Source organism: Ursus arctos, unplaced genomic scaffold, assembly GCF_023065955.2.
Source record: "Ursus arctos isolate Adak ecotype North America unplaced genomic scaffold, UrsArc2.0 scaffold_1, whole genome shotgun sequence".
Taxonomy (NCBI): domain Eukaryota; kingdom Metazoa; phylum Chordata; class Mammalia; order Carnivora; family Ursidae; genus Ursus; species Ursus arctos.
Genome location: NW_026622763.1, coordinates 98289947 through 98313020, shown reverse-complemented (window position 1 = coordinate 98313020; position 23074 = coordinate 98289947). Strand labels below are relative to the sequence as shown.

Below are 23074 nucleotides of genomic sequence, written 5' to 3'. Positions count from 1 at the left end.
GAAAATTAAAAACAACACGAAGACTCCACTACATAGACACTCATATATACCACTAGATGGCTAAAAATAAAAAGATTATCCATATCATGTGTTGGTAACAATGTGGAACAACTGGAACTCTCAAAAATGTTAAAATGGTACAACCACTTTGGAAGATTGTTGACGGTTTCTTAAAAGTTAAATATATACCTACCAGATGATCCAGCGATCCCACTTCCAAAATATTTACCCAACAAAAATAAAAAACACATGTCCACACTCAGATTTGTATACAATATTCACAGAAGCTTTACAGATAATAGCTCCAAAGTCGAAACAACCCAAAATGTTCATCAACAGGTTGAATGGATCAATTTTGGGATATCCAAGTAGGATACTCTTCAGCAATTAAAAGGAATAAATTATTTATACAGGCAACTACATGAATAAACCTCAAGATAATTATGCTTAGAAGCCAGAGCCCCCTCTAAAGTAAATACTGTATGATTCCATTCATTTATATTTTAGAAAATATAAACATCTACAGTGATAGAAAGCAGATCAGCGGATACATTACAAATGGACACAAAAAACTCTTCAGGATAATGAAAATGTATGTTGTCTTGTCACTATAGTGATGGATTTTTTTTAGTGACTTTTTTCATCAAAATTCATCAAAATTGTATAGCTTAAATATGCACAAGTTATTGTAATTATTCTTCAATAAAGCTATAAGAAACCAATCCACAAGTTACTAAAATTATATTATTTTTAAAAATAACCAATTACAACACTGTGAAAAGAACACAGTATCTAGCTTCAAAAAGCCTGACAAAGATTTGAGGAATCAGAATGAAAAGTAGCAGCATACCTCTCAATCTTACCCTGCTCACTGAAGTGGGTAAGGGAGAAAGAAGAACCAGAAAAAGGACTCACCCTTTTCCTCTATCTGTACCCCAAGCATGTTTCAAGACAACTTTTCTTGCGGTTCCCTCCTACTCCAGGCTCAGGACAGATACTATACCATCATTAAGGCAGTACAGCTGACACACGTAAGTCCTCGGTTAAGGTACAAGCTCATTATAAAAATTTTTCAGTGGCAAAGCCCAAGAAGTGCAGACACCCAGAAATGGTGATGCAACTTACTGCCAGAAATACTAACAACCTTGTAGAGAGGCAGTTACTCCAACAACTATTTAACAACTTAAGAAGAACCAGATGGGACTCTCCTTAGTCAGAAACCTGACTAATGATTCTCCAAAAATGTAATTTTGAAAGATGCTGTGGCTTTACAATTACATTTTAAAGGGAGGACTGGAAGTTTCTAATTCTTCTATCTTAAAAATTCCCAAATGAGAAAACAAGAGACATGATAATCATTTGCCCAAAGCCAAAGAATTATTAACTGTAACTGACACAATTAGTTCAGGATACTTTATGACATTTAGTCTTTACACTCCAAAAATCCCCATTAACTACCATACACAATTTTTTGAACTACAAACAAATAGTGAATATATAACAAATACACAAATAAAAAGAAGATGGGCTGAAGAAAGATCATTAAGTTACTGTCTTGGCATTTATCATGGTACTATAAAGCAAAGATGAAGTGCTTGATTGTAAAGTTTATAGATACCTGGCATTAGCAGCCTGTAGGCCCTGCCACTCAAAATTCTGTACTAACTGCTGCGGTTCTTTCTGCTCCTGCTCTGACTGGAAAAATCACTAAAACTAGCTGCTTGGGTCCACTAAAAATTCATGCTATCTCACTACCAAACCCCTTGATATTAGTTCTTATTTCTGACTACATTAGCCCACAATAACTATTTTTTATATTGCTCAAAATCCTAACTGTAACTACCATTCCTGACAGTTGAATTTGTACCTTCATACCTAAGTGAAGTGGTTCTCAAAATGCATTCCCTAGGGGCACCTGAGTGGCTCAGTTGGTTAAGCGTCGGTTTCTTGGTTTTGGCTCAGGTCATCTCAGGGACCTGGGATCCAGAGCCCCAAATCCAGCTCTGCGCTCAGTGGGGAGTCTACTTGTGGATTCTTTCTCTCCCTCTTCCTCTGCCCCTCCCCCAGCTCGTGTTGTCTCTAAAAATAAATAAATAAATAAATATTTAAAAAAACAAAAAACGCTCCCCAATTCCCTGGACCAGCAGCATCAGCATCACCTAAGAACTTGCAAATGCAAACTTTCGGGACCCACCCAAGACCAAAGAAATCAGAACCTCAAGAGATTGCCCAGCCATGGGTCTCGGCAAGCCCTTTGGGTAACTGGGGAATAGGTCAAAGTTTGAAAAACAATGCTTTATTAAAATCTAAGCCAGCACATCGAAACTTTCTTTCCATATATATACACTACATATAGTTTTCAGTATTTCTCAAAATTATGTAGTCACTAATCCTATTATTGGGCAAGATTTATTTGAGAGAAACAGTGTTCCAGGACCCATCTGGCAAAATATCAGTCTCTAAATCTTTGAGACCCATTCACATTTTAGTTCCTGAAAAGTTGGCTTCTGTTCCAACCATTCTACTAAAATTGCTCTTTCAGGTTTACAGATTTCTTGATAGGAAAGTATAAAGTTCTCTGTTTTTGCTTGTTTTGTTAGTAAAATAATAAATACTGAAAAGGGACAGTTTCTCGAAGGTAAAGGACAATGGGAGAGTGAATCATTAATACAGCAAGCAGTACTGAGGCCTGTGGTCATAAGTATTAAAGTGAAACCAGTCATAAAAGTTGTGGGTTTCCCTCCAGTCTCCTCTGGCTCTTTAGGTGCGAAGTAGTCAAGTGTCGGCTTTAATCAAGGTAAAATACAACGGAAGTTAAAAAGGAGTGGTTATAACAGACCATAGAATCTCAAGTGAGAAAAACAAAGATACGATGAGGATGATGGACAACAAAGACGTTTAGCCTCAGACTGTACCAAAGTTGCTGGGAGTTAGAGGGAATGAGCTGGGAAGAAAGAAGTGGAGGTGCTCAGAGAACAGGATGCTTGAACCTGAACTCTGAGAGGTGACTCAGTTTTTGACAAATAAAAATCTAAAATAAGATGCAGGATTATTGGAGGTTAAGAGGTCAAGGAATTCAGGAGGCCAAATTATCTATTATCGTGATAATCATGTGGATTACCCATGCGGATACTGAGATTGGCAGAAATGATTAACATTAGTAAAAAAAAGACATTATGTAAGGAGCTAAAATCTATAATGAATGAGCGGCCTCACAGATATGACTGCAACAAGAAGCCACAGCAGTTGATAAAATCTATTTTCACGAGAAATATGCGGCTGGGGGACCAGAAACACCACAAGAATGATACCGAAAAGACACCATTTGAAAGAGCTGCACTCATGATGTAATTAGTTTTGATAATCTCTTTGAGGGAGGTGGATAATCAGTTCTAATTATAGAATAATGGGATGGCTGTGGTAGTTGAGAGCCTAGACTAGGGAACCGGACAGCCTGAATTTGAATTTCAACTCTGTTTAGTAAGAGAACCTGCTTCACAGGGATGGTGGAAAGGTTAAATGAGTTACTAGGTGTTTTCCACTCTGGAACAGGCATATATAGTGAACTTTAACTAGTATTAGTTATTATTACTTTCAGAGGTGGGTTACAGAATAGTAAAGTGAGCAAGGGCTGGGAAGTAGAGGTCTCCTCAGGAACACAGGAAACTATGAGTCTCCCTTCTTTCCTGCTGCAGACAGAATCAAAGTTGTTTTGATAAAATAATCTCCCTCCTCCAAAACTTCTATAGCACTCTGTACTTCTCACATGAGATTCATTACCAACTACCTCATATTCAAATTACTGCACGTGTCTCATGTACTTTTGAATTCCCCATAATGCTTAAAACTGTGGGTTGTGCCATAGTATGTGTTCAATAAACATACCAATAATGCTCAAAAGCACACATCATTTATTTATTTTAAAATAAAATTACATATCAGCCAACAGAATAAACCCATGAAATTGTCAGAATAATTTTTTCCTTATTCTAGTGCTAATCCACTTTAGAACTGCAATCATAATAGCCACTGACAGAACCTAAAATATTTTAAAGCATACTTATCAGTCAGGGTTGCCATAGAAAACAGGTGGCATACTCAATTTGGGAAATCTGAAAAAAGTTTAATAGACTATTTACAACGCACAGAGGCTGTAAGGAAATCACACGAATATAATTCCCCTCATTAGTAACAGCAAGGCCCAACCTTGCTGTGAAGAGAGGAGGAGGGGAAGAGGTCAGTAACCTTAAAAGGAAGAGGGCTACTTGATGGGAGTTTGACCTTCAATGGAAGGATGCAGAAAGGATACAAGAAATCCCACGGGGAAAAAGAAAGTAAATATTTTAACCTCTCCCTCTTTCCTTTCTTCCTTTGATCCGCTGACAATGTTCCCCCATCAGCTAAACCCAACTGGAAGCCAGGAGTCAAGAAAGTCCATTTGTGTATCCAGATAAACCAGCTGCCTGGAGTCAAAGCAGGGTAAAGACCAGAGGTAGAAGAACAAATAGAAGCTCTCCAGCACGGCATCCAAACCATGATAATAAATACATGTAATGCAAGCAATTTAACAAACTCAATTACGGACACCAGAGATAGGAAATATCCATACTAATTCTCAATTAGTCCTATAAAAAAGAAAGGGTAAGAAAACAGTGCTGCGCCAGGCTTGAGAAGGAAAACAGATAAGGGTAGAGATTACAGGTTTATAATCCTCTCGTGGGACAGCAAAACAAGAGCAGAAATTTGTGTGAAAGGGAATTTACCTTTATTCTGACAAGCCCTTATTTTCACAAAAAGGATACAAAGAATAAACACTGTGACTAGACTCTGTTTGCAACCTCTAGGTAAAAAGATAAAAAATAAGGAAAGGACAGAAAGATGGTCTGGAATTAGAGAATATTTTTTCATTAATCCAATCTATATACATCCAACTAGACTTATTTGTCTTTTCACTCCTTAGTGGAGAGATGGAGGATTATTGACTCCATGTAAGATATAATTACAGCATTTGATAATACTGCCCATAAAACACAGAAACAAGAGACTTAAAGAACTGAAAAATTCATGAACAAGTAACTAATATCCACTCTTTCTAAGCACACAGAAAAACTGAACAGAAATAAATATTAACAAACAGGAAATCCCATTAGAAGCTCTCGAGATACCATGTATCATCAATACACTATTTTGCCCTAAAAAAAAGAAAAATCGGGGTTTTTTTTTTGCCTTAATTTGCCCTAAAAATCCAAAATCAGAAAAATATCTCAAATACATGTCATGACTCAAGTCAAATACTGGAAAAATAAGTACATTACTAACATTTCCCATACCCATCCAACCTACATTAGCATGACTATGCTAATATTTCTAGACTGGTAGGTATTTCTCCATGATAGCTTATCTAAAGGATATATATTAATTAATAATACTTAGAGAAACAAAGACACTATTCATAGGATTTATACAAGAGAACAGTTCTTCATGTATGTATCTTTTAAGAACTATATGGCATATTCCATCTTAAAATCTGGTTTTAAAAAACATGCAAGAATTAGAATATATGCAACTGATTCACTGAAGAGGCACTCACAAACTTTACGTGCAGATAACTAAGAGACCAGAGCCTCTGTGAACCAGACACATAAATGGATATGTGAGGGAATAAGATTTATATCAAATCCAATTTATTTAATCATAGGTTTTTTTTTTTTAAATTTAAGCACAAACTACCTTATAATGGCTTCCTTAACATAAAAATCAAATTCTTCACCAATTTAGCCTCCAAAGGAGCCAACCCCTGGTTAACTCTACAGACTCCTCTTCTATCATCACTCTTCCTAGCCACACAGACCTCCTCAGAAAGTCTTCCCTGAACATCCAATCCAAAGGGGGCAACATCCCCCACACCAAACCTCATATATACATTACTACAACACAGTATTTATTTTCACCCCCTTTGTCTCACAGCTTCTAAATGTAAATTTCATGAGGTCGGAGCCTTCTCTGTGAATCACCACTATTTGTATTCTCAGTGCCTGATACACAACAGACATGAAATACATAACCTAGTGCATGAGTGAAAGCAATTTCCTATGAGCACTGACATATATGTGCTGTAGAAATTATCTGTTTTCCCTTTGTTCCATCTAAAATATACACGCTGACCTAGTTTACCAACTTACTCATGCAGAAGTAATAAATTCACTGATCCAAATTCTCACATTCTATATAGACCAGAGGTTAGAAAATTACACCTCACAGGCTAAATCCGGCCTATGGTCTGTGTTAGCAGCTACAGTTTCATTGGAACACAGCCACGTGCACTTGTTTATCTACTGTCTATGCTGCTTTGCTGGGTAGCTACAACAGAGACCGTATGGTCCACAAAACCCAGTATGCTATCTGACCCTTTACAGAAAAGGTCTGCCAACCCCTGACTTACCTGCAGCCATGGACTTACTAGGATACCATCGCAGCATCCAAAAATAGTGATTTAAATAGGATAATAAATAAAAGCCTATTTTAGAGGCAGATTATACTGTGCCTGGGGAATAACAGAGATGAAACTAAAAGAAGACTTTCCCTGGAGGAAGCACTTTCCAAGAATGAGGACTATCTAAGGGAATTTATCATACAGACCCATTCCGTAGAGAATAAAGGAGGAAAAGAACCACGGTAAGTTTTATGTAAGTATTAGTAGGTATTTAACACTTGTTTTCTAAGTAACTGATGAGTACAAAGAAATAGAAAAGATAAAGGCAGCAAATATTTAGAACACTAGAGAGAAATTAAATGCAGTGGAGAGAGGGCGGGGGAGGGGCGGACTCCCTGCTGAGGGGGGTACCCAGTGCGGGACTTGATCCCTGGACCCTGGGATCCTGGCCTGAGCCAAAGGCGGACGCTTGACTGACTGAGCCACCCAGGCACCGTGAATCACTGAATTCTACCTCTGAAACTTATAATACAGTGTATGTTAATTAAATGGAATTTAAATTAAAATTTTTAAAAGGAAAAATAAATTAATTAATTAAATAAATGCAGTGGAAATCGCAGTAAAACTTACTTGCAAGTATCTATGGTCTGTGAAGGAGACCAGGAGATTCAGAAACCTACCATGGCCACTTAGTAAAAGGCAGTACACAATATACAACACACAGCACATTCCCATGCCTGATTTCATTTAAAATATCTAATGTCAGGTAGTGTTCCAGATAGGTTTCAAAGAACAAAAACCCAGCCACAACAGTTCAGATAAAATAAGTTCACAGGAAGCATACAGCAACACTTCAAGAAAACAAAAACTTTATGGGAACCTGGGCTGCAAAGAGAAAGCCATCTGGGACCTAGGTAGTCTGAGTATCTGTTTCCAAGGCCCCCTTTCCACACCTCTCCCACCAAACACACAGTTTATCACCTCTGGTTCTCACAATATGTCTATAAAGTCACTGCCGTTATCTCAGCACATGATTTTTTTTCCTGTTTACTTGTTAAGACTGCACATGGCCCAAGTACATACTGTCTTTTTGGTTTAAGTGACTCATCATTTGAATCCAGCTTCTGTGAACCTCAATTCAATTTCTTAAAAGAGGGAGGATCTGATTAGTCACTGGCCCCCAGGGTTAGCTGTCCATTCCTGGTCCAATAAATGTGTTTTGTGTCCTTATTTTGTGGTTTTCCCAAGACAGGGAGGGAGTCTTCCTCCTTCCGTCAGCAAGGAGCATGAGCATGGTAAGGACTCCCCAACCTGAAATATATGTTGATTCATGAATGTGCTCTGCAAATTATAGAAAGCTTTATAAATATAAAATTTACTACTTTAGTGAAGTCACATTAGTGTGGAGAAAGATGATCATTTGCCCTACTTTCTCAAACTACGATGACATATGCAAATTACCCTGTATGGCTGCATGGGTAACGAAACAATTGGTCTTTTAATTTTGTATGCTATGTCTATAAAAAGCTTCCTGATTTTAGCTAAACTGATCAGTATTTACTGTGATTTTTCCATTGCTTTTAGCATATAAAGTCCTTACACATTTAAATTAAACAGATACTCAGCTGTACTTTCTATTAATTTTATGGTAATCACTTGTGGTTTTTTTTTATTGTCTACCTCCAAGCGTATACAACCTTAAACACTACAATTTAGTCTGTTGTTTAGCCATAAAATAATTTGTTTTACAGAAAAGTTGCAATTGTAGTAGAAAACAACTCCCATATACCCCTTACCCAAAGTCTCTAATATTAACATTTACTTTACCATTCTCTCTTGAGACAAAAATTTTTCTGAACCATTTAGATATGAACCTTCCCTTCCTAAATGTGTATCTCCTAAAAATAGGGACATTCTTTTATATAACCATAAGCAAAATCATCAAAATTTTGTTTTATTATCTAATCCATAGACTAGTCAATTATCTTAATAATGTCCCTTATAGCTAAAGGAAAAGGATCACCCAGTACAGAATCCATAACCGTCCTGTTGCCTTTAATCTGGAACAGTTCCTTCATGTGTCTTTGCCTTCAAGACCTTGACATCTTTGCAGAGTACAGGCTAGTTATTTTGTAGTATGTTCCTTTATTTTGGTTTTCTCAAAACAACATTTTTGTCATGCATTTAAGTTATGCTGTATCCTTCTCAGTGCATTATATCAGGAGACACATGATGTCAATTAGTCCCATTCCTGGGTGATGTGAAGTGACATATGCCAGATTTCTTCACAATAAAGTCACAATTTTTCCCTTTGGGATTAAAAAATATCTTGTAGGGAGATATTCTGAAACATTTTCTATATTTTTATTGTTTTTGTGCTTTTAAATTGTAACTTTAAACATCTGCCTTAGACTCTGGTCAAATTCCCAGGGTCCTGGAATCAAGTTCTGCATCCTGTATCTGGCTCCTGCTCAGCAGGGAGCCTGCTTCTCCCTCTGCCTGCTTCTGCCTGCTGCTCCCCCTTTTTGTGCTCCCTCTCTGACGAATAAATAAATAAAATATTTTTTAAAAATAAAAATAAAAAATAAAATAGTTCTGAAATTTATTTTGGCATACTATGTCAGTTAACATTCTGACTTTCCCTTTACTGAATAACCAATTCCTTCCATACTGAACTGCTGAAATTCATTTATTTTATGGTAACTTCATACACCTAATATATATAAAGATTATAGCGTATCTCAGAATTTAGTCTACAGATCTGTGCCTATTCTAGTTTCAGATTATTGTAGCTGCCACACGTTTATATTGAAAATTATTGCCTATAAACATAGATATATATAGTATCTAAGTACAGTCAATCCTATTTCCTCTTTGGTTTACAATTTCTTCCTAGTTAATTTTACTGCTTTGGTTTTTGGATGAACTTTAGAATCACCGTCTAAAATAGAGAACAAAATTCACACCAGTGTTTTGGTTCCAGTTGTTCTACACTTAATTTGTGAACCTCCTAAAGCACAGAATTCTCATTCCCAAAGACAGTTATGAATCTTATATGCAAGACTGCCAAGAAGGAAAAATTAACCAAAGGTTTTGGTTTCTCTCTCTCCACAGAGAAAGTTTTCCATTTTTATTTTCCAGAATGAACAGCAAGGTTCTGAACAAGGGAGCAGAATGGGAAAGTTAACCTAATCATATTTCCTTTAGAACTGATTAACAAGTTTTATTTATTTGTCATGATATGAAATAACTGTGGATTATCAATGGTTTAACAATAGCATCAATACCAGTGAACCACCTCTAACAAGAACGCAACTCATTCAATGTTTAACTTAATCTAAGGTTCAATGATAATAATCAATTTGTACTGACACTTCTATTGTCTGGTTGTCCTGGTGACTAAAGGCATGCATTTGCCAGACAGCTGACTGAGGCTGGGAATGTAGCCTTTGGCTGAGGAATAGAGAGACCAACTGGCCCAAATGCAAAACAAGCCTCTGAAGTAAACCTGATCTGTACCATATTCTATGCAAATTAATGATCAGGAGAAGAAACATTTAGTTTCCACTGAACATTTGCGAATACACGGGTGACTAACAGGTTAATAAAGAAAAAAAAGGACAAGGAATATTCAGGCAAAGCTCTTCTAAGCAGACATGAGGTTTGTAGAAGAGCTGAGTTTTAGGTAGGTTTCCAAAACAGATTTCCTCCACATCCAAAGGGGACAATCTGAGCATCAATAGGAATAACTAAAACAGACTGAAACACATCAAATAATTTCATAATGATATTTAAAAAAACACACACCTAGTTGGTCACTGTTGGAAGATACTACGGAATTCATTTTGAAAACAGTCAAATTTGGAGAACCACAAATAGCTTTATGTGCACTATACCTGGTATGTATGAGAAGTAGTTTTGATGTACTTAAAAAACAATAATGAAAATATTGCACATTAATGTAAATGACTTCTATTTATAAAAATAGCCATACTTTCTAAAACCAAAAACTTTAGTGAAAAGAAGTGGCACTGTTTTACATCTTTGCAAAATTTCATTAATACCTCATTGAACATTAGACAGCTGATTTTTCATCTGCTTCTGCATTTTTATGTTATAGCTTCTGGAAAACTCTCCTGTATACTCATGAGAATGAAACTAAAAATTGCAAATCGAGTCTTCATTATTAAAAATTTTTGACTTTGGGGCGCCTAGGTGGCACAGCGGTTAAGCGTCTGCCTTCGGCTCAGGGCGTGATCCCGGCGTTATGGGATCGAGCCCCACATCAGGCTCCTCCATTATGAGCCTGCTTCTTCCTCTCCACTCCCCCTGCTTGTGTTCCCTCTCTCACTGGCTGTCTCTCTCTCTGTCAAATAAGTAAATAAAATCTTTAAAAAAAAAAAATTTTTTTTGACTTTATAGAATCCCTGAAAAGGATCCCCAACAGGTCCCCAGATTGCGCCTGGAAAATCGCTAAGTTAGAAATCACTACTTTAAGCCCAAATTAATGGATGTAGGAACAGAGAACTGCAGTAAGAGCTGCGAACATACGCCCCCCTCCCACGACCACAATGCCTACCCATGCATGAACACACAACCTGACAACCTATGAAACACCAGGTCTTCCCCTTCTCCAAATTAAACATGAATCTTAAGAAGCTACTAGATCCAACTACCAATTTACGGTTAACTATGATGACTGAGGAACACTGACACTACGACACGGATAGAATCAGCAAAACCCAAACACTGGAAACTACTGAACAAACAAATGGGCTGGGAGAAGGGAGAAGCAAGTGGGAGAGGAGAAAGGGAGGGGAGATGGAAGGAAGAGGAGAGAGAACAGGAGTAAACACTACTGAAGGGGAAACTCATAGGAAAAAAAAAAGATTTAAAAAGCAAGCAAAGCAGGTTCCACTTCCAGTAATGTCAGAAAGCTCATATTAACACCCAAGTCTCCAGCAAATGACAACTATAAGCTCTGCGCAAACAGTAAAAACTATCAGAAGACACTAAAGACCAACAACAGCAAACAAACTGGAAAGGAAATTAGTATTTGCTGTTTTTTTTAAAGATCATCACTAGAAAGCAGGACCCAGCCAGCACCAAGCAGAGCTGGTAAAACCCAAACAGAAATCCACAAATCTTAAAACGGAGATCCCTGCAACCACAGTAATTGGAAAGTGAAGGGCAAATCCAGGGAGGGACAGAATCAGAGAACAGGAGCCACAAAACTTGCAGAACCACTCTGCCCAGATCTCTGGCTCACCCTTAACCTAGGCATGTATGGGGCTGACTCCAAGCAATTAGTTAGAGACTAAAAGAACTGAGCAGAGATTTTAACTGGTATCCGCATGAGAAGCAGAGTTTGCTAAAGTAAAAAGTGGACAAAAGAAACAAACAAAACCAATACCTTTTGAAGGAAGAAAACCTACCAGAGAATCTACAACCTACCATTTCCAATATTCTGGATATAATCCAAAATCACTAGATAAACAAAGAAACAGCAAAGTGTGACCTACATTCAAAAGAAAAGCAATCAGTAGAGACAGATCTGATATGACAAAGATTTCTAAATTAGCAGACAATGATTTAAAGCAGCTAGCATCCCCATATGCAAGAGCTCAAATGAATAAAACTATGAAATCTCAGCAGAGAAGTAAAAACTATAAAAAAGAACCAAATGTAAATTCTAAAACTAAAAAATATCAAATTAACTCCAAATAAAAAACTAGAGTATAGTGATAACAGAAGAGTCAGGTGGGGAAAAACAGAAATTACCCAATCTAATGACTGGAGATTGGAGCTGGTAAAAGTAGTTAAGTAAACTTGAACACATTAATTAATAGAAATTGGAAGAATGAAAGACTGAGAAAAAAAATTAACACAGCTTCAGAGACCTGTGGGACAATATCAAAATGTATAACATGTATGCAGGTGAAGTATAATTTTGGGGGTGCCTGGGTGGCTCAGATGGTTAAGCATCTGCCTTTGGCTCGGGTCATGATCTCCAGGTCCTGGGATCAAGCCCCAAGTCGGGCTCCCTGCTCAGCAGGGAGTGTGCTTCTCTCTCTCCCACTGCCTCTCCCCTCCGCTCGTGCTCTCTCTTTCTAATGAATAAATAAAATCTTTAAAAATAAATAAAATAATCTTGAAGACAAATTCACAGATTCACAAAGCTCAGCAAACACCATGAGTATAAATACAAACACACACACCTGCAAAGCATGCACAGGTACATCATAGACATACTTTAGAAAACAAAGATAAAGAGCTTCAAAATGGTCTATCGCTATAGAGCAACAACAATATAAATATCAGATAATATACTCTTTTCAAAGAATAAAAGAGGATAACCAAAGATAATGACAGAGTGACACCTTTATCAAGACAACACAGTAATAATAAATACGTTGGCCCCTAGCAACAGTTTCAAAATAGATGAAGCAAACAATAAAATAGGGGAAAATACACAAATCCACAATCATTTGTTAATTACTCTATCAGTAACGGATAAATTACCTAGACAAAATCAGTAAAGCAGACCTACAAGAGCTGAACAGCCCTATCAATCACAAACCTATAACTGACATTTATAGAACACGATACCCAACAACTTCAGAACCACATTCTTTTCAAGCGTACATAATATGTTCACCAAGACAGACTATGTGCTGGACCATAAAACAGGTCTCAAAAGGTAAGAAAGAGTTGAGAGAACATACAGAGAGAGAATGTTCATTGACAAAAACTGAAGTAAACTAGAAATTGATTGCAGTAAGAGACCTACAAAAACCTTAAATATGTGGAAATTAAACAATCACGTCTATATAATCCATGGATCAAAGAAGAAATCACAGGGGAAGCTAGAAAACATTTTAAACTGAATGATATAATACAACATATCAAAATTTGTGCAAAACAGGCAAAACAGAGGAGAGAAATTTATTGCTTTAAAATACTAGAAAAGAAAGTTTTCAAATCAATGATTTTAGGTTCTACCTTAAGCAAAGAAAAAGCAAATAACACAGAGCAAACAGAAGAAAAGAAATAATAAAGAGCAAAACTGTTATAGAATCTATGCACATTTAAGAGGGGCTCTCATTAATGTCAATAAATATGACAACTTAGATGAAATAGTCAAATTCCCTGAAAAATATAAATCATCAAAACTGATACAAGAAACATAATCTGAATAACCACAGTGGTCACTTTTATTCTCTGCCCCAGTGACACTCGGATCCCAGCATTCCTTACTGTCCTAGAGAGCCCAGTCATCTCAACTTGAGCAGCTGGCCAAAGATGACAAGAGTCATCCACACCCATGTTAAGATTCCAACCCTTGGTACAGAAGCTGCCAACAGGGGAAGGGGGAACGGGGAAAGCAGGGGGAGAGCCTGGGCTTGGTCCCTATGTCAAATAACAGTAGACCACTAAAGGGGACATATAAAAACAGGCAATAGGCCAAATTTGGGTGGGGGGACCGGGGGAGGCGGGGGCACAGTTTGCCAACTCCTGATCTAGACATGTAGAGTAACCTTTAAAGAAAGGGAAATTGGAGGACTTGCACTACCTGACCTCAAGACGTGGTACTGGTGAAAGGACCAATGAATAAATGAATGAAACTGAACACAGAGCCCTGAAACATACTCATACTTACATGGTCATTTCATGTTTGACAAAGGTTTCAAAGCAATCCATTGAGAAAAGTGTTTTTTAACAAATGGAGTTGGAACTGTATGTATTCATAGAAAAATATGAACCTCAACCTCTAGCACACGATATACTAAAATTAATTTGAGATTGATCATAGATGAAAATGTAAGAGCTAAAGCTTTCAAAGCTTCTAAAATAAAATGAGATTATTATGATTTGGGAGTAGGCAGATTTCTCAAGATAGAGCTGAGAAAGCAGTAACTATAAAACTAAAAATTGATAAAATTCATCAAAAAGACAAACTTCTGCTTGTCAAAAGACACCAATAAGAAAATAAATGAAAAAGCCATAGACAGAAAGAAAATACTCTCTAATCACAGATCTTACAAAGAAGAATGAACAAATTCTGATCTATTCATATAATAGAAAAGTACTAGGTAATAAAAAAGGAACTATCATGCATAACTCTCAAAAGAACTTTTACCAAAAAGCACACTTTATTATTTTATTTATATGAATACAAATAAAAATCAAAACGGTTACCTCTGGAGGGCAGAGAGATTAAATAAGAAGGAATGACAAGGAACTTTTTGGGAAGATGGCCATGTTCTATATCTCTGCAGGGGTCTGGCTTGCCACAAAATTGGATGTATTTATTAGAACTCTTTCCCAAAGTAAGATTTTTACATTTCAGTCTATGTAAATTATACCTCAACAATTTTTAACAAATACTGAATTCCAATTAATGATATCCTGAAGATTTAAGTGGTGATGTGAACCAATGTTTGCAGCCTACTTTGAGATATAAGAAAAATATAAGATGGACTGACTAATGGACAGATACATAGATATGTGCTAAAGCAAACATGGCACAATATTTACTGTACCTGCATCATTTCTCCACTTTTATGTATATCTGAATTTTTCATAATAAAATGCTAGGAGGTGGAGGGGGCAGAAGACAGGCAGATCTGGTCATTGTGCTATGACTCTGAGCAGCCTCTGCCCAAGACCAGATCTTGCCATGACCATCCATGAGAAGGGGTTCTAGGGGGCAATACAGCATGTAGCTCAATCTGGCAAGCAGAACCGATACTGCGTCACAGCACTCTCACTACTGGGAGACCCCACTCACCTGCAGCAAGACCTAAAGGACCATGCTACAAGTTCTGCAACAGAAGATGACTGCTCACAACCACCCCATCCTTGTAAAGATCCTAGAGTCACAGGCCAGTATGAGACTGTCCATGGGGAATTGGTGGAGCCCACGGTCCAGGAAAAGACTGACAATACACCATCAAAACTCTAAGAAGTTCTTGCTGGGCGTGGCCTTTGCTTACTCCTACCCAAAGTTGATCTTGCCTGTGCAGGATGGCTTGACTTTCATGAAACAGATGAAGAAACCTTCAATGTCATCACCAATTCCTCAAAAATCTATGGGCCCAGAACCTGTTTCAACTTTCTTCTTACCAGTTCATAAAATATCCCACAACCAGATGGCATCCTCTGTTGCCAAATGAATGCCAGTTGCTGTCATAGAAGCCAAACAGATTTCCTGCTCTGTAGTAAGAATTAAACATCAATTGTGAGGAGGCTGTATAGCAGCTGATGCTGGAGCAGTGGAGGAGACACAGGTGAAGGACTACACCTCAGATGTGCACCACAGGGTACTTGGCCTGCCAGGGCCTAAAGTCATCTGAGCTGTTATGCTTCCCAGGGACTTAAGATGGCAGGGCCCCCAGGTTACAGGGTATCCAGTCCCACTATTCTGAGGCCCCCACTCTCGGATGCAAAACTGGCTTTTTCCCACAGTCCAAGCAATACAAGTCCCAAGATGTTGCCTGGTCAGACTGTGATCACCTAGCCTCTAATCCTTTATCAGCAGTACAGTTTCAAAACCCATATTAACCACTCACAGTATGTGGACCTTACTTGTATCTTGACTTATACAAACTCTTAAGAGAAGGAAAAAAATGAAATTTATGAAATGAAAGAAATTTGAATACTGGCTAGATAACTAGATTATTGTTAATTTTTATGGATGTGAAAATGGTATGTATCGTGATTACATATTTTTTAAAGTTCTGTGTTTTAGAAATAACATCAGTTGATGAGTTTACAGATGAAATTATAGGTCTCAGATTCGCTTCAAAATAATAAGGAAGGGATAAGACCATGAGTTGGTAGAAGTTTGTTATATTATTCTGTCTACTTGCGTAACAAAAAGTTTTACAAAGAACCAAAAAGACTAACAATTTCTATTTTTAATTAGATTCAAGTAAGTTTTTAAAAAGAGAACATACTAATAACAAGACAGAAACAAACAAAAAGCTGAAATAAAAGGAAGCTAGAATGACTGAGGCAAATAAACTAGAAGGAAATAAATCATGTGACCTGGGATACCAGTGCAAAAAAAGTTAAATACTCAGAACAGTAGTTACAACCTAACATCTAGCTCTTTCTACAATTCTCTGCATTTTCAGTCACCATTGAAAAAGACCATGTTACAATATATACAAAATAAAGGTACAAAACAGGTACTTCTCACAGATGACAAAGGAAAATGAAGCTCAGGGAGGAAAAGTAGTTTGCCCAAAGTAACAAGATTCATTTTATTAGTGGTGCTGAAACCAGACCACAGATTATTTTGAGTCCTAGTCAAGAGCCTTTAGTTGCTATAGTTTTCTCAAATGGTAGTCGGTAGCCCTCAGCTTCAGAATCACAGTGGGGTTCTGGCCAAAAATGGAAAGAGACAGTCCTTTGCCTCACCCCACATCCAGGATCAGAATCTCTGGGGAGTAAAGCCCAGGATTTTTCACACACACAAAAAATAAAAAATAAAAAAAAATTTACTACAAGTTAATTTCAGTGAAACTCACATTGATCTTAAGTTTCAAAGTCCCTTGGGTATACTCTTGTACATTCTCACTGCTGTAAGTGTAATGAAAAAGTATAGAAGATTATGCCACAGAAATGCCTATGTTTCAAGGGTAGTAGAACCAATACAAAAGAAACCATGAGAGCAATAAAAAAAAAAATTGTGTAGGGGCACCTGGGTGGCTTAGTTAAGTTAAGCGACCAACTCTTGATTTCCACTCAGGTCATGACCTCAGGGTCCTGGGATCGAGCCCCGCATGGGGCTCCCTGCTCAGTGGGGGAGTCTGCCTGAGATTCTCTCCTTTGCCCTCTCTCTCTCTCTGCCCCTCCCTCCCACTTATTCATGCATGTGCTCTCTCTTGCTCTCTCTCAAATAAACAAATTAAAAAAAAAAGTTGTGCAGTACCTTATAGTGAATACTATACACACACACACACACAAACACCCTATATGTGTGCACACACGCACAAGCACGTGTGTGTGTGTGTGTGTGTGTGTATAAATTTTTCAAGTATGAGTGGGGGTTTTATAATCCCTGTCAGCCACAATATTCCTGGAAGACTTAATAGGGAAGTAAAAATTTAATAGGACTTAAAAAAGATTCACAACAAATAAAACAGCATGGGCAAAATGGCAAGAAAACTGGAATACAGACAGCAAACATGGAAAACAAAACAGAGATCACTACAGTTAAAACACTTCTGCTGGGAATGAAGCAAGAAAAAGATTAACTAGGAAGGTTATAAAAGGATTCATATTGAGAACTGAAAACTTTGGAATGCCGCAGACCAGGAGTCTTCAGCCAACCACCTGTAGATCAAACTGGGCCACTGGCCTGCTCTTGCACTGCCCCGATCTAACAACGGTTTTTAAATGTTTAAAGGATTATTTTTTTAAAAATATTTTTTTCAAACAAGGATATGAAATAGCGACTGTATGTAGGTGGCCCACAATGCCTACAATATTTACTGGTCATTTACAGAAAGTTTGCCAACCTATGCTAAGAGCAACACAGTAACTGTAGATCCTGGAGTAATGAGTTTGTAACTTAGCTCTGCATTCAATAGTGACATTGAATATGTTGTTACTAAAATAATGGCCAATTTTTGCTATTATTTACACTCAGCAAAAGGTTAAAATGTTCTAAGAGTTTAAATACATAAACCAAATATTAATGTATATGACACTTTCATATTCTATAAAAACTAAAAAATCCCTCTAATAAAACCACTCTGCAGGGAGTAAAAATATTGATAATCCTTCCCCTGTAACTTCTACTATCTCAGATTTTGATTCAATAAACATCTGAATATATACATTATTCAACAAGAACTACATTAGGAACTTGCCTGATTCAAAGTATATGTTGCCTGATTTCAAAGTATTTTAGGGGCATCTGGGTGGCTCAGTTGGTTAAGTGTCTGCTTTCATTTCAGGTCATGGTCCTGGGGTACTGGGATTGAGCCCCCATCGGGCTCTCTGCTCAGCAGGGAGCCTGCTTCTCCCTCTGCCTCTGCTGCTCCCCTTGCTTGTATGCTCGCACGCACTTTCCCTTTCTCAAATAAATAAATAAGATCTTAAAAAAAAAAAGAAATACAATACTTTGAAGCTACATGATATTTCCATATACTGATTCACAACTCATTCAAAGGTTCACTGTCTTTGCTCTGATAATGTCCCAAACACTCTTTCTGATACTGGCTTTCTACTTTTCAGAGTCCACGATTCTGTATGGAGAACCACCATCATGTACTACAGTTTACAGGACAGGATGATTTAGGAAATAACCACTAGTGTTCTGTTTAACCTCGTAATGGACTAGGTATATATAACATATAAAATGATACCTGGATAATCCAGCAAAACTATGAGAGCATGTGAATTTGGAATTTTAAATTTTTTTAGAAACAAAAAATTCTTTTTGTGGTAGTGTTTGCTTGTGGTTATAAATGGCTCCAATCTCTCAAAGATGCAATTTAATTACCCAAAAGCTCTAAATAGTTTGTCTCATAAAATAAGGCCTATTTAATCATAAGTATAGCTTCCTGAAAAATACTATGTCTCCACACTCTCAAAGCATCTGCAACTCCCAACTGAAGCCCTTTCTCACTCTTAAACTGAAATGGAATTGACAGAAATAATTCTTCTTGTCTCTCTCCCCCCACTAAACTCTAAGCTTTACACGAGGCAAAATCATATCTGCTTTTGCTTATCACTGTATCTCTGGCACCCAAGGGGACAGTCCCTGGTATACACCAGGTGATTAATAAATCTGCTTCAAAAATGAAAAACAAATCCTTTATAAATGTTAACAGAGAAAGGAGCACCTTACTTTATGGGTTTATTGTTTTAGGAGGATCTTTTTAAAAGCAGTAGTTTCTGTTTCTTGGGTTATTTTGATAATCTCGCATAAAGACAATCAAGTACTGTCAATCAATGCAAGATTTTATTTCTCCACTTAGACTGTATGCCTGTGGAACATCAGTAACTCTTTCATTCTCAGGCCTAAAACATAATTAAGAAGAGTTAATTTGCTACCAGAAAAGAATAACTGATGCTTCAAAATAAAATTACTAATACATCTTCTTTTTATTGAATTATCTATAGCACCGATCACCAGCCCTCCTTCCATTAACTTTAATAATCAGAAGTTAACCCAATAGTGAAATTCCTTCAACTAGAGGACCATGAATTACCCACAATACCACAAAAGAGGATATATGGAGAAAACCACTAAAGACTTTTTTTTTAAGTTAACATCACTATACAAAAGAAAGTATTACAAGATAAACATATGGAAATATTTTTGTAAAATATTTTACTTTTGAAAAAAATGTCAAAACAATTTCTTTAAATAATAAATACAAAGTGCTTCATTGCAAAATATTTTACTAACATCTGGCATACTATGTTCTATAATGTAATAATGTACATATCTGCTCCACTGAACACACTAGTATAACCTAAAAATGTACATATCTGCTCCACTGAACACACTGTAGGAGTCTGAGAACACTAAAGTAATACTCAAGTATTTTGTAAACTACATCTGTAGAAACTAATGATGTACTGTTATAAATATTAAGCATGTCCTTTATACATGCTTATAAATAGTAATAACTTTATTTGCTTACCACAGCTTACAGAATACAGATGTACTTTATTAATGACTCAAATATCATAAGTGGCACTGCCATCAGTTTGGTGATTTTCCAAAAACAGTGAACAATTCTAAATATAGTTCTGAATGAAAGCTGAAATCTTCCCTAGATATACACATGTGCTAGGCCACTGAGCTTGATGGTGAATTAAATGGCTTCCCTGTATCCATGTCCTTTGCCCTGTAACTTGGTGGTCCCCTCCTACTCTTTATCTGAATTTGGCAGCATGATTTTCTTTGTCAAGTTTTTTACAACTGTGATGAAAGCATTAAAACAGATTTAAGTTATACACACAGATGACTGTAAACAGGTTTTCCCACATATAAATGTCTGGAGGAACATTCAGAGCATGTGGAACATAGGTTAATTCTGTACAACACTCTGTGAGTCATCCAACAACCACTGCGCTTACCTGCTTAAGCCCGCACTACCCCAATCATGAACCAAATATGCCCCTCAGAACACTAAGCTCCCTGGAGAGAGTAGAAGATCCCAGATTGCTGCCAGTCAATTTATTTTCTTTTAACTGGTCAAGCACTCCTCTTCAGGCATGACCCATTCACACACAAGATGTATGACAGTAGTGTCTTTTTAATCCAAAATAAACGTGGTTGAGTATGGTCCTTTCCAAACTACTGAAAGATGATACACAGAATATGGCAACATGTTTTGAAATGAAAAATTAAGATTTGTATACTTTTTTCTATGCATGTTATACTTAAGGTTTAAATGTTTAAATAAGATAAACTGATAATAAAGCACCTGCGTTTGAGGTCTATATAAAGTTTTAAGTTGTGTTAATCACCCTGCACATCGTAATATCAATCCTCACCTTCTATGCATCTCTTAAGTTTTTAAAAACACAGATATTGTTAATATTGTTAAGAATTAAATATACCTAGCCCAATACTTTGGTTCTAGGATGTTCTTAGGAACACAAAGTATGTGTGTTTTCCTTAACAAACATTTAAAAGGTTGGTATATTTTCTAACAGTAAGAACTACAGTAAATTTCCCTTTTTCTTTGTGCACTATGTTTGCTCTGCCTTCAGTATCTTTTCCTGCCACAGGGTGCCTGTCTGGCTCAGCTGGAAGAGCATGTGACTCTTGATCTCAGGGTTGTGAGTTCAAGCCTCACGTTGGATGTAGAGATTACTTACAAACAAACAAACTTAAAAACAAATGAACCAATATCTTCCTGCCAGCTTAGGTTCTAACCTCTATGAGATCTTCTCAGTCTTCTCCTTTTCACCAACAAGTTGTCTCTCTTTCCATACTACTTCTGAAACTTTTTATTCTTACCATTAATTATCTAACACATGCTATCACTGTTACATATCTGTCTCCCCAACTAGATTTTAAGCTGTCAGCTAAGCCTATGAGAAACACCGTAACTGCATCCGCAGCATCTAGCACATCGACTGCCTTGGTGAGTGCTTTAAGTGGCCTACCAATTTGCATGATTCTTTTTGGATTAATATTCATGAACCCATTCCAGTCACCTCTAAGTTTACACTTTGTTTCTAGTTTTTGATATGAGTTGCCTAAAATCAAGTACTTCCTTGTATACGTAAGTTTATCTTGAAATCCATCTTAATGACTGCCATATTTGACAACATGGTTGAACCTTGAGGACTATGCTAAATGAAATAAGCCAGTCACAGCAGGACAGAAACTGTATGATTCCACTTACATGAGGTATCTGAAACAGTCAAACTATGAGTCAAACTCATAGAAGCAGCAAGTACAACGGCAGTTGTCAGGGGCTCAGAATGGGGAGTGGGGAGTTGCTGGTCAGTGGGTATAATGTTCACTTATGCAAGACGAGTAAGTTCTGGAGACTTAATGTACAACACTGTCCCTCTATGTAAGAATGACACATAACTTTTTTTTTTTTTTTTAAGATTTTATTTATTTTATTCCTTCCAGTGGAGGAGCCTGATGTGGGGCTCGATCCCGGAATGCCGGGATCACGCCCTGAGCCGAAGGTAGACGCTTAACAACTGAGCCACCCAGGCACCCCAACACATAACTTTTTAAAGAGAGGAGACCTTATGTTAAGTGTTCTTACCAAAATGAAAAGTTCCTTCAATCTTAGTATTTGGAGACCAGTCGTCACACAACCTTAGCTACTTCCTGACAGGTACAGATGTTTTTACTTACTTCTCCAGTGAACCGTTACCTTTTTAGTTCTACTACTCTGAATTTATCTGTTATCATTCGATTTTTAATCCACGAACAGAATAATATTTATTTCTGACTCCGAATTCTGATGTCCAAAATTTTGCATACTAGACCAACATTCTAAGAGAGGAATTAAAAGTTTACACTACTGGTATAATTTCAAACTTTATACAGAAACAGTTCAAATTGTATTTCAATCGGTAAATACATTATTCTATACTTACAGCCATTACAAATCTTCTGCCCTTTCCCCTTGCTTTAGATTTTCCCACATTAGCCCAGAATTTGATTACGCAAAATAATTTTTTTATCAGCACAACAGTGTGCTCACTTCTCTACATCATGTATTTAAAAATATTTCATAGTTTTTAATTTATACTTACTCACTGTTTTAGAGCCAAAAACACATGTGTGTAACAAGAAGACAAGCAAGTTTAATATATTACTATCAGAATGTTAGGGAAAAGGGGCGCCTGGGTGGCTCAGCCAGTTAAGCATCTGCCTTTGGCTCAGGTCATGATCCCAGCCCCACGTGGGGCTCCCTGCTGAGCAGGGAGCCTGCTTCTCCCCCTACCTCTGCCACTCCCCTTGCTTGTGCTCTTGCTCTCTCTCAAATAAATAAATAAAATCTTTAAAAAACAACAACAACAAAAAAAAAACCCAAAATATGAGGGAAGAAAGAGAGGCAGAGTGTAAAACGTTTACATGTATCTTCTCAGGGTGAAAAAGATTAAAACTAATAAAATCTTAAAACAACTTCTTTT

At 37.0% G+C, this 23074-nt stretch overlaps 1 protein-coding gene across 10 annotated transcripts in view; it reads right to left on the bottom strand.

Moving 5' to 3' along the window:
* Positions 1 to 23074, bottom strand: part of AGFG1 (ArfGAP with FG repeats 1) — a 78673-nt gene that overhangs the window by 36937 nt on the left and 18662 nt on the right. The gene's annotated exons all lie outside the window — the stretch shown is intronic.